At 45.9% G+C, this 13,291-nt stretch overlaps 1 pseudogene; it reads left to right on the top strand.

The window, feature by feature from the left end:
- Window positions 1-9,453: 9,453 nt before the first annotated feature.
- On the top strand, window positions 9,454-12,396 carry Atp5mc1-ps3 (ATP synthase membrane subunit c locus 1, pseudogene 3; annotated as a pseudogene).
- The last annotated feature ends 895 nt before the right edge of the window (window positions 12,397-13,291 follow it).

The following is a 13,291-nucleotide window of genomic DNA, read 5'->3' as shown; positions in this document are numbered from 1 at the left end:
TTTTAAAAAACATTTATTTATTTAATGTATGTGAGTCTCTGTGCTCAGGCGCCCCCTAGTAATGTGTCATGACCTCTGGAAGAGCAGTCAGTGCTCTTAACCACTGAGCCATCTCTCCAGCCCCTGTCCCAGGTTCTTGGGAAGTTCTGGGGCATGATGGGAAAAGATGTGCCATAGAGTCAGCCACACAGAGAGGGCTGAAGAGGAACACTGAGGTTTCAGTGTGTGGATGCCTGAGGGATGCTGTTGCCTTTATCTGGCAAGGAGGAAGAAGGCGGTAAGTCTTGGGGGCAGGACTCCTTCAAAGTGCCTGGGAAGAGTTCAAAGTCATTCTCCTCAGCTACACAAGGAGTTTGAGACTAGCCTGGACTAATAAACAAGACCTTGCTGTTAACACATACACACACACACACAAACACACACTCTCACACACACATATACACACATTCACACACACACACTAAACATAATCAGTGCATTATAAGCTGGTATTATATGTTTTTAATTCAACCTATGCTATTTTTAGAATACAGACTCTTGGTTTTCTGTTCTAAGCCTCGAGAATGGACCTTTCAGATTTCTTCCTATGGGGCACCAGGGGATGTCTTTGAATCCCATTACCTCCTTCGATGATGCTGACACCAGTGTGTTGTACATGTCTAGTGATCTGAGGAGGTGTGATGTCTTCGTAGCTTGGAATCTTGGGCTCCAGCATTTGCTACAGCCTCTGCTTGTAGCTTTCATAGCTGCAGCTGCTCTGTGGGGGAACCTTTCCCAGCTCTGTCTCTCAAGACCCAGCTTGCAGCTGCTCTAGTCTTTCCCATGTTAGCTCTTCCTGCCCTGTAGCAGATCATTACAGTAAAGACAGGCAGTGTCTGGAAACATAGGTGCACTTTAACCCACACGCTAGGAATTCAGACTCAGTTGCTTAGAGCCTTTCTCAGCAGCCACCCAACATGCCCAACAAAGGCCCAGGCCTGAGACAAGGTTTCCATTAAGGCTCTTACCTTCAAATACACTGGTCTGGCACAACCAAGGTAGCTAAAATTACAAGATCATTGGGTGAGGGCAGGAAGCCAAGTAAGAGAGCAGACTCCAGAACTCTATAAGAAGGCATCATAGTTGGGTGTGGTTACTTCAAAAACCTTAAAAACATCTGAGGAATGTTCCTTTAATTTAAAACTTTGGGGCTGGAGAGAAGGCTAAGAGGTTAAAAACACAGGCTGTTTTTCCAGAAGTCCTCAGTTTAGTTCCCAGCAACCACATGGTGGCTCACAACCATCTATAATGGGATCCGATGCCCTCTTCTGGTGTGTCTGAAGAGAGTGACAGTGTACTTGCGTACATTAAATACATAAATAAATATTTTTTTTAGAAAATATTTAAAACTTGAAAAATGTGTGTCCATACATGCTCACATGCACATATACACACAGGGCACACATACATATGCAACTACATGCACGGAGGTCCGGGGATAACTCCTTCCACCATGTTGAGAGAGGCAGGCTCTTATTTGTACCACGCCACATGCTGTCAGCTAGCCCACGATCTTCTGGACAATATCTCTATCCTGCCTTACCCCCAAACCTCCATCTCTCCTCAGGATTACAGATGCTTGCCACTGCCCCCATCCCTCTCTCTCTCTCTTTCTCTCTCTCATGAATTCTAGAAATTCCATCAAGTGGGAATATTGCCATGAGTTTCTTAACCCAGTCCATCACTGTAACTGGGAGTGGGGATGGCTGGTGGCTTCACTTGCAATGACATAAAGGATCACTTGTGGGCTGGAGAGATGGCTCAGCTGTTAAAGGCTAGGCTCACAACCAAGGATCACTTGGAACTCCTCTGTTCCTGCTTCTAGATTTGCCTCATACTTGAGATCCTCCTGCCTCTTCCACTTCAGAATATCCTCCTCCCTGTGTAACACCACAATCAGGACTGAAGCAGAAGTTTCAGAAGAACTTTACTTGCTGGCTTGCTCAGTCTGATTTCTTACACAACCCTGGTCTACCAGCCTAGGAGTGACACCGCCCACAGTGGGCTGGGCTCTCCCACACCAATCATTAATCAATAGAATGTCTCACGGACTTGCCTAACAATAATCTGATGGAAATATTTTCTCAACTGAATTTCTTTCTTCCCAGATGACTCTGGATTGCATCAAATTGGAAAAAAAAAATCTGACCAGAACAGGACAGTTACTATTTCTTTTTCTTAAATTTCATTGAAACCAGATGTTTTCTATAACAACTATCTTCTCATAAAGATGTTGAGATTATTCTCTGTGACCTTGTGAGGGTCCTATGGTCACAAGAAGTATGGCATATTTATTATTTTTGTACATTAAGCCTGTATGAAATGACATTATTAAATATCCTCTGTATCCATGACAGACAAACATATTTGCCACCATCTTTTGCATGCGAGTGATGCAGCCTCAAAGCAAAGGTTGGTTTAGGGTTGATTTAGGGGTGTTCATTTACATGTGAACCTACTATTCCAGCTGTCTCAAAATAGCTGTCAGGAGAGGGGAAGGGGTGTGGCTAAGCAAGGATGACCAGAAATGAAGTCAGCATAAGCGTTATGTGAGAAAGAGACATACACATGGCTACTGGCTCACAGAATAATAGGAGGAGAGTACACAGGAATCCTAACACAGAGTCCAGACAATTGTTTCTTTCCCAACTATATCACAAAAGTCTCCTAACTGTTTAACTCCCCAAACAGCTTTTAAGGGAGACATACTTCCTGGTAGCTACTTCAGAAGAGCAGTACAAACAAGGCTGAAACTTTCAGAAGGCAAATCTGGGGCACCAGGGCCCCCCACCATTGCCCTCTATCTTGTGTGTCATTTGTGGCTCTTCTTGGTCAATGAGTGGGGCACACCAAAGGTCTTTAGAGCCTAGGTCATCATTCTTTTTCTTTTAAGAATTGAAAAGAAATGGTTTTTTCATAAGTAGATCCTGATCATAGCTTCCCTTCCCTTGTCTCCTTCTAGACCCCACCCCTTCCTACCCATCCAGCTTCATGTCTTCTTTCTATTTTTGTTTAGAAAACGTGCCAATAAAAGCAAACAAACCAGAATAAAGCAAAAAAGTGAGTCATCATTCTTAGCAGAAACTCTGCATGTAACTCATTGGGGGAACACTGTTTTGTCTCCCGTAGGGAAGGGCTATGTGTCCCCATAAGGAAGGGCTGTATGTTCCCCATAGGGGAGGGCTGTGTGTCCCCCATAGGGGAGGACTGTATGTTCCCCATAGGGGAGGACTGTATGTTCCCCATAGGGGAGGGCCGTGTATCCCCCATAGGGGAGGGCTGTGTGTCCCCCATAGGGGAGGCCTGTGTGTCCCCCGTAGGAGAGGGCTATATGTCCCCCATAGGGGAGGGCTGTGTGTCCCCCATAGGGAAGGATTGTGTGCGCCCTGCCTGTACGAGAATAAGCATGCCAATATCAATGAGATATCAATGACCAAGATATGGACCATGAAAGACACTGGTGGAGAGCTCCTAAAATCTGTTCCATTCTTTTTCTGAGCCATGAAGTTAAATCACACTCAGCCCACCGTGGCCCACCATAAAATTTCTGCAATAAAACACATGTGCAAATAATAGTTGCCACACTGGATCCAGGCTTATGAACACCGATGTGCAGGCCCATGGTCTTCTGTCAGGAGCAGTGGTATGTGTTGGTAACTTGGTGGTTGCTCCCCACTCTTCCTCCTTTCTCTGCCCTGCTTCTCATCCTTCTTTCCCTGCTCGTCTTAGCTAACGTCCTATTCTGGTGAAGAGAATGCATGCCCAAGGCAACTTATAAAACAAAGCATTTGGTCTGGGAGCTCGTGGCTGCAAAGGCTAGAGTCTGTGGCCAGCATTGTGGGAAGCATGGCACAGGGAAGTGGGCATGGTGCTGCAGCGGTAACTGAGATCTTTTACCTGATCTGTGTGTGTACCGGGGGGTGGGGGCAAACAGAGAGACAGAATGACAAACAGACAGACACAGAGAGACAGAGGCAAAGAGACATAGACAGAGACAGAGAGACAGGGAACTGGGAATGGTGTGGGCTTTTGAAACCTCAAAGACCAGTCGAGTGATACCCTTCTTCTAACAAGGTCATACACATCTCCTAATCCTCCCCAAACTCTTCCATCAGCTGGTGACCAAACATTCAAATATATGAGCCTATAGGGTCATATACTTGTTCCCACCACTATTCTTTGTTTCCTTCTTCTTTCTCCTCTCCTGCTTCCCTACATAATTTCCCCTTTTCTTTCTTCTTTATATAGGGACACACGCACACACACACACACACACACACACACACACACACACACACACACCTTTCTTTTTCTTCTTAATTAAAAAATAAAGATAGGGTCTCAGTTTGTATTCTAGTCTGGCCTGGACTCACGTTACTCTCCTGCCTCATACCCTGAGGGCTAGGATTACAGGCATGTACCAGCAAGTCTGGCTAGAGGTAACTCGACTTCACCAAACCACAACCTGGAGAGAATGTGGGATAAGCTACCTGCTATTATGGGCTACTTTAGGATTAAAAAAATAAGGTCTTGTACTGAGACAGAGGCCTCTCGCTCTGCAGAATTGCCCCGGATGCACACTAACTTTGATCCTTCCCTCCATGTGACCCATCAGGAGAGGTGGATACGAGCATGCTGCCGACCTCCATGCATTGTGGAACTTAACATTGAGTGGAATAGCTTGGACATCTAATGCACAGCTATTAATCATGGCTGCATTTTTGCATTTAATGTGGGTGGCACTCGAGTCATTACACTGCTCTTTGTCACCATGGGTGATGCTCATTAGCCTGCATTGCACTTGTTAGCTGCCTACTCATGTCCTAGTTACTCTTACCTGCCTGGTATGGCTGTCCTTGGTCCCGCCTTGCTTTCCAGCCTCTTGCTTATGTTGAGATTCCTCTTGAGACAGTGTGGCTTATTTTTACTGGGGTCGGGGGTTAAGAGTGGGACTCTGACTCACAAAACTAAAACAAAACAAATTGATGTTTAAGCTGAAAGTATTTAAAAAAAAAACCCAACCCAAGCTGCTTGTATACTTATGCCAAGTAAAGACACTGAATTAACAACACTGAAAAGCTCTCAGAGGATAAAAGTCAAGGCCTCAACTGCTTCAGTGGTCAATTCTACTCAAAATGTGAAGAACGAATAGAACCTTTTTTCCCCCTCAAAATCATCCAAAACATGGAATGCCAAGGAACACATCTCACTTCAGGTCAGGAGGCCAGCAAGACCCTGACAGCAAAGTCAAACCATCATGAGAGAAATGTAGGTCGGTATCTATGTGCAAAAATCCTCAACAAACAAGGGCAAAGCAGACCCATGACATTCTGAAATAATGGCGCAACCAGTCAGAAGGCAAAGGTGATTTACTACAACACAAAGAGCCCAGTGTGTTATACTCCAGCAACAGAGCGAAGTTGTGGGGGAAAAAAATCACCTGGCCTCTCAATTCATCCGGAAAGATCACTTAACTGAATCGGTTGCCCAGTCTCAACAGAACAAAACAAGGCGTTCGGCAAAGTAGGAAAGGAAAGAAACCTCCTCAAGGACCTTTATCAAAACCCAACATCTAATATCAAAGCCAGGAGACACCAAAAACTTCCTGTTGTGACCAGGAAGAACAATGCACTGGCTATTCCAGCTAGAACCATCAAGTGTAAGACTAAATAAAAGTCACCCAGCTTAGAGAGGCCGCAGTGATGCTATCTCCACTCACATTACAGCTCCCTGTGTAGTAAACACCAGAGAAGCAACCACAAAACTACATGCGAGTCAGGCTTATCTCTACACACTAGCCACGAACAATCCGACAACCGAGAAGAGAAACTAACTTACGATAGCACTAAAAAGCATAAAATAGGCCTCTCTCTCTCTCTCTCTCTCTCTCTCTCTCTCTCTCTCTCTCTGTTTCCAGCTCCCCCCAACCCCATGATGAACTCGATCCCTCTGGAGCTGTATTCACAAATAAACCATTTTTCCTTAAGTTGCATTTAGTTGTAGTATTTTATCATAGAAAAGAATTTAAAGGCATTCGTTGAATTAAGATTAAATTGGAGCATTTAGGAATGCATTTAAGTAAAGAGACATAAAAATAAAACACAGAACACTGTAAAAACATCGCTGAGAGAAATTAAAGACAGCCAAGTAAGTGGGAAGGCTCCAGGCTCGTTGGTTAGAAGAGTAGGTATTGTTGACATCTAATAGTCTCACATTGACCTATAGAGTCAGTGCAACTCTTCAGCATTCTAACACCTGCCCACAAACGGAAATGCTGGCTCTAAGGTTTGTGTAAATGCTAGGGAGCATTGAGTAGACAGAAAAACAACCAAGGTGGAAGACACCCTAGTTCAGAAATTACTAAAAAAAACCCCACAGGAACATAACCTGCTTGGTAGTAGATTGATCACAAGGAAATAGGACACAGGCTCCAAAACTAAAATCATGTGTCAATGGCCAATTATCTTACCAAAGTGCCAAGGACATGGGATGGGAGTGAAGGTTCATTTTGACTTGTCAACATGACAGGTTTTAGAATCACCATGGAAACAGTTTCTGGGCATGTGTGTTCAGGATTTTCTATACTCAGTTAACTGAAATGGGCAGACTCATCCTACATGTGGGCAGCTCTGTCCCATGGGCTGGAGTGCTGGGCTGGATACGAAGCAGAGCGTGAGCTTGTATCCATGGCTCTCTGTGTCTAGATTACAGATGGCGTTTGACAGCGGCCTCGAAGCTCCCGAGAAGATGACTTTCCTGCTGTGATGTTCCTCTGAAAAGTAAGCTGAAGGAAGTCCTTCCTCCTTTATGCAGCGTTTGCAGGATATTCTGTTAGAGCAACAAGAAAAGTAACTAATGCAGGGGCGAATGGTATGTCTTCATCAGATGCTGCTGGAGTAACTGTGTACCCACAGGCCACAGGCAATGGCCCCTAGCTTCACAGCATGCACGAAAACTAACTCCAAATGGGCAAACAGACAAACAAGAACTAACCAAACAAACAAAAACCCAAAAGACAAAACATAGGAGCTAAAGTTATAAAACTCCCACGAGAAAACAAAGGAGCAAGTCTTTTGCCCGAATGGCATCTCAGGCGCAACGTTGAAGGCACCAACAGTTAAAGAAAACAACATAAAAGTCCTACTTAATAAAAACTAAAATCTTTCTGCTGGGCTCGGTGAAGTGTATGTACAATTCCAGCATCCTGGAGACTGAGGTACGAGCATCGAGTGTTCAGTACAGCCTAGGTTGCGTGGAAGGCCCTTGTCTTACACATTGAAAGCTTTCATACATCAAAGAATTCCAATAAGAAAGTGAATGGGCACCCGCAAGATGGCAAGTGTGTGTAAAGGTTCCAACCTGATGGCTTGACAGACTTGACTTGCACAGGCTATCCTCTGACCAACACACACACACACACACACACACACACACACACACACACACACACACGCGCACACACATGCAAAAAAGCACCTTAAAAAGATGAGTACACAATTTACAGGATTGAGATAATAAACTTCTGAGTCTTATATCTAAACTATTTAGGAAATGATTACAACTCTACAGCGAAAGGCGATCCTAGTAAAAGTGGGCAAAAGGAGCTGAGATGCTCAGTTCCCAGCACCACAGCCAGGCTCAACCGTCTATAACTCTGTTCCCAGGGGAACCAACTCCCTCTTTTGGTCTCCGTGAGTGCTCTACACGCCTGGTGCACAGACACATTTTTACATTTTAATATATAAAGGAAAACACGGCACAGGACTCAGTCATTATCTGAAGAAGACACAGCATAGTTAAAACACCCGAGAGTCTCCAGCCGATGCCCGGCCCTGGCTGCTGCACAGACAGCCTCATTTTATCCTTTATGAGTCACTTATTGGGGGGGGGGCTTGGCTGGTCAAAGAAATTTTTTGTTTCCCCTTTTAAGTCTGTTAATTTTATTAGAAGTTTTGGAATTGGCTGTTCTAGGTCATAGATCCCTGGCACACAGAGTGCCTTTCAGGTAGATTTATATCTTTGGTTTCAAGCACATCTCTCTGCGCTCTATTTTAAGTACTGCATTTCATTGTTCGGCTTTTATTCTTTAGGAATTCTAATTATGTGTATGTTGGCTCCCTTTGTCCTTTTTTTTCTGTATATGTAATTTTCACTGGAATTAAAAACAGCCACTGTCTTCACTCTGCCCCGTTGGATTTCCTTCGAGATCACTAGCTTGTTACCATTACTCTGCTCTGGCTGAGCGCTTCCAACTGCTAGCTGCCATTTCTTTTATCTGTCCTCACATCTCTCTGAACAGTCCTCTGCCTCTGTCACTCCCCTGCTTTGTCTTGCTTCCCTTAACTGTGCTTCTATTTCTGTTTTGTGGCTTTCCCTCATGGAAGCAATTGTCTTTTTCAGACTGCCCCCCCACGTCCCCTCACTCATCACTAGTTGCTTGGAATTTTCATCTAATCCATGGCCACAGTTTTCTATCCAGTGTTTTCCATCTGGTAGGCTCATTGGCCCTTCCCACCCATTTTCTTTAGTGCAGTTCTCTTTAGTCTATGTTAACTCACTGTAGAAAGGTACTTGCCTGTGAGTTGTGTGTTCACAGCTCAATTTGTAGGAAGGAAGTTCTTTAAGGTGTGTGTATCAGGTGTGTGCAATACTCAGAGAGGCCAGAAGAGGGAGCTGGGTAACCCGAGACTAGAGTTACAGATGGTTGTGAGCCCCATGTGGGTTGTGGGATCTGCTGAGGGTTATTGTGCTACCTTTTCCTGTATCCTTGTGTCTCACCTTACCTTCTGAAGTGAGTTTCCTCCATCCTTCCCTGGTGCTCACAGATCTGTAGTGTGTGTCATAACCAATGGATCTTTACAGCAGGGAACACCAACCTTGGGAAACTTTGTCCCCAAAGATTTGTGGCAATGTCTTATCACTTCTTGTTTGGGGTAGAGGCTCACACTGCTGGCCTCTAGTGGGTAGCACACAACTGCATCAATTACTTTTCTCGTTGTTGTAACAAAACCCTCAACAAAAGGCAGTTCAAGGAAGGGATGGTTTGTTTGGGCTCCTGGTTTAAGGGTCCATCATTGTGGAGAGGGCTTGGCGGTGGGAATGTGAGACAGCTGGTCACATGTCACCTGCTGTCAGGAGACAGGGATGAATTCTGGTGCTTAGCTCACTTTCTTCTGTGCCACTTTTTATTCAGTCCAAGGCCCCAGCCTGTGAGATGGTGCCACCCACATTCAGGGTGGGTCTTCATCCCTGCGAATGCCTCCACAGACACTTTTAGAGGTGTGACTCCTAGGTGACTCCAAAGCCAGTCAAACAGACAGTGGAGATGCACTTCGTACTTCTCTCTTGCTAACCTCCTACAATGCATAGGACCCCACCTCCACCCCTGGTGCTTTAGAAATCAAAATGTCCATAATGCTAAAGGCAAAACCACTGGTGAGTGCCCAGCCATGGGGTAGGCCTGTTTGCTGGGGAGTTTTATCTGTTGGGTATTGTTTTAATTGGCCTCGCCTGGGCTAGCTTGCTATAATCTTTGCCCTTCACTCTCTGCCCCAAATAGTTATCTGTGTGAATAATAATTTCATCATGATGTCTTTTCGGTGAGCTCTTTTTTCCTTCCGTGCTTGAGTCTCTGGCTTACCGGACAGAACTTGAGTTTGCTGTTCTGTTTACCTTTGTGCACTTTGCTCTTCCAGGAAATGAGGAAGGAATTAGCTTCTATCTGCTCCCTCATTTTTTACCAAAACCTCTGGAGGGCTGTTTAAACCTACGACTTCAGCTTCAGATGTTTTCGTTTAACCAAGGAATGTGAATGGAGACTTCAAAATCGCTGAGAGCCATCAGGATTAGGAATTCTCTGGGAATGGCTTTGCCCTCAGCTCTGTATTCAGATCTCCATGAAGAGTTCAGTGGGACTGGTGCACAGGAGTTTGTCTCTGGGCTGTCAGTGGCAATCGCTCGATCACTCGCTAAGAGACCTCGCTTCTTTTCTTATAAGGGCTGGGAACTTCTGTTAGTACCCAAAGGCTCTGGCTGTTAGCTGCAGTGGCCCTACCTCAGTCAGTCCATGAGAAACAAAGCTAAGGTTAGTATTATGTAGCAGATGTCCTCAGAGAGGTATGTGTATACACTGAGGGTTTGGGAACCAGATGTATAAAGTGGGGACCTGACAGCTCCAAGGTATGTTTGAGGGAAGGTTTGTATCACAGATACGAAGGAGAACAGAGCCAGAGGTATCTGGGGAGTCCAGAGCATGGAGGGAAAGTAGTACACTGAAAATGACCAGCAGATTGGATGGACCATGGGAGGAGAGAAAGAGAGGCGGTCGAGGGAGAAAGACAGAGAGAGTGTGAGCAAAGGAGAGGAAGCCAAGAGAGGAAGCAAAATAAATAAATAAATAAATAAAATAGAGGGGTGGGGCTCAAGAGAGCACATATCTGAAATGTCAGGGTTATAGGAGAATGAGAGGCTGGGGGAGGGAGGCTCAAGAACTAGAGGAGCTTAGGGTAGGGGGTGGGGTGAGAAGAGCTGAGAAGAGCCACTGGTAGTTGTGATACTGGAGGCCAAAGGCCAGCATAGACTCTGCTTCATTTAGCCTTTGGCTTTTGTTTCTGAGTGTTCCATAGCTGTTGGTCAATTCTGTAAATCCTTAGTTCAACCAGCATTTTGAGTGGCATTCAGCATGATGGTCAGACAACAAATCTCTTTCATTCCCCTGCTCTATACAGCCCCTCTCTCCTACCCCTTCTAAGCCACTGTGCTCATCTTCAAGGTGAGTGTTCTGGGAGTTAGTCCAGTGACATCTGTAAATGACCCAGAACAGTGCTTGCGTAATGAAAGTCAGAGCTGAGTTTTGGGTCACTTGCTGCTACCTTTCCCTGTGATGGGAGAGAGCTGGAGCCCTGGTCCTTGTGACTCAGCCTTACCAGTTCCACTTCTGCCCCAGCCAGCTTTCCGCTTCCCTGTCACAGGTCCTAGAACAGCCCCTCTCCCGGCCGGCCCTACAGGCGTTCACTGTTCACACTTCTTGTTTCCCCCCTCACTGGCACAGGGCCAGCAGTAATGTTAATGCTTCTCTGTCAGCGCCCTGCACGACTGCTGGACACACAACTGTCCACACAGAAGCTGAGCCTGCCAGCTCTCTCTGTCTCTCTCTTTCCCCTCTCTCCCTGCCCCCTCTCCAAACTAGGATGAACAGAAGTTGCGTTGATTGTGTTGATGAATAGCTTTTAATTTTTTAAATAAGTCCAGATTTTTTGAAAGGTTGAAAGGGTGCTGTAAAGAACACGTACACATCCTCACACCAGGTCTTCAATGTGTGCACACCATGTATCACATAGCTACCTTCTTTACCAGGGACCCATCGCTATTCCTAGTTCCTGGGTCACTGGAGAGGTCACCCCTCCGTGTGTATTCCTAAAGACAAGGACATTTTCTTTCACAGACACATCAAAGTCAGGAGGTTAGCATAAATATAACACCACAAGCTGCTCCACTCATGTTCTTGTAGAGAAAAAACTATTTTTTCTCCTGGCCCAGGATCATATGATCACTTAGCTGCCAGATGTCTAAGCTGGAGCAAAGCCCTCTGTGATCTTCGAGTAGTATGGAGTGTACCTAGTGCTCTAGTCACTGTTAAACTTTGGTGCCTGTCAGAACTAGTCACAGTTAGATTTCTGGTGTGATTTAGTAAATAACAACCCAGAAGAGACGCCCTACCCTTCCTGAAGCAGGAAGTGCAGGGTGCTGCTTCATCCAGTGCTGACATAGATAGCTTTAATCTCTAAGCTAGGTGGCCTTTTGGGTTTTGCTACCCTGAAGTTGAGATTTTATACATTGTAGCCAGTAAACATTCTGGGGGAGTATATAAAGATCCTCCTCGGAGTCCACCACCTCGAGCAGGCCTCAGAGTCAGCCACCTTGAGCAGGCAGAGTGCTGTGGCCCTAGCAGGAGCTGCAGCAGAGGTGTGAGCACAGACTGAATACAGACCCTCAAGGCACTGCTGGGTTCTCCAGTTCTGATAGGCTCCTAGGGGTCTAATCAGTCCTGTGTCTGCCTCCCTCCTGAGTAGACCATAGGCCCCATCTAAACAGCCTTCCTGCTGCAGCTCCCCTCTCCAGGTGGCCAGACCAGCGTTATTTTCCACAGCCGAGTTTATTGGAGTTGGGCCACCAAAGTTAGTGTGGCTGGGTCAGGGGCTGGCATTGGCAGTGTTTGGTAGCTTGATTATTGGCTATGCCAGGAACCGGTCTCTCAAGCAGCAGCTCTTCTCCTATGCCATCCTGGGTTTTGCTCTGTCTGAGGCCATGGGGCTCTTCTGATAGATGGTCGCCTTCCTCATCCTCTTCGCCGTGTGAGGCTCCATTGGGTCACCCAGCTGTCTCCTCTGACTCCATGCTAGTCCTGGTGCTGAAGTGTGCTGGGCTTTACCATTAAACAGTGTTTCTCTCAAGAAGGAGGAGGAGGAAGAGGAAGAGGAAGAGGAGGAGGAGGAGAAAGAGGAGGAGGAGGAAGAAGAAGAGGAGGAAGAGGAGGAAGAAGAGGAGGAGGAGGAAGAAGAGGAAGAAGAAGAGGAAGAGGAGGAAGAGGAGGAAGAGGAAGAGGAAGGGGAGGAGGAGGAGGAGGAGGAGGAGGAGATCCTAGTCCCCTCAGATTTACCCTGTGGTTTTTAGCATCCACCAATTCCCACTGAGCTCAGTTATTACTGTAAAAATTTGCTAATCAGAGACTTAAAATATGTATGTGTGGGTGCCTGTATGAGTTTATATGTATGACATGTGTGCACATGCCACTGAAGGCCAGAAGAAGGCCTCAGACTCCCTGGAACTGGAGTTAACAGTTATGAACCAGGCATGAGCACTGGAGGCAAACCCAGGTCCTCTGCGAGAGAAGCAAGTGCCATTAACCACTGAGCCATGTCTCCAGCCCCGAATCAGTGACCTTTGGAAAAGTTCGCATACATCCTCTGTGTACTAGTTGGCACTCTGACATCATTCCTCACAGCCCATTGTTTATTTGCATATTTGCTTATCTATATCACTACAGACTCGGATTCATGATTTATTTAATGTACTATTGTTCCTATCATCGGGGTGTGTGTGTGAGTGTGTGTGTGTGTATGGGTGTGAAGTGTGAATGGGCACATGCACCACTGTATGTGCATGGTCAGAAGACACGTTTGTGGAGCTAATTTCCTCTTTCTCGCTTTATGTGGGTTCTAGGGATTAAAATCAGGTCACTGGGTTTGCAGGG

Source organism: Rattus norvegicus, chromosome 3 (assembly GCF_036323735.1).
Source record: "Rattus norvegicus strain BN/NHsdMcwi chromosome 3, GRCr8, whole genome shotgun sequence".
In the NCBI taxonomy this organism is placed as follows: Eukaryota; Metazoa; Chordata; class Mammalia; order Rodentia; family Muridae; genus Rattus; species Rattus norvegicus.
Note: the sequence above shows the minus strand (reverse complement) of the source record. Positions and strands in the feature narration are given on the sequence as shown.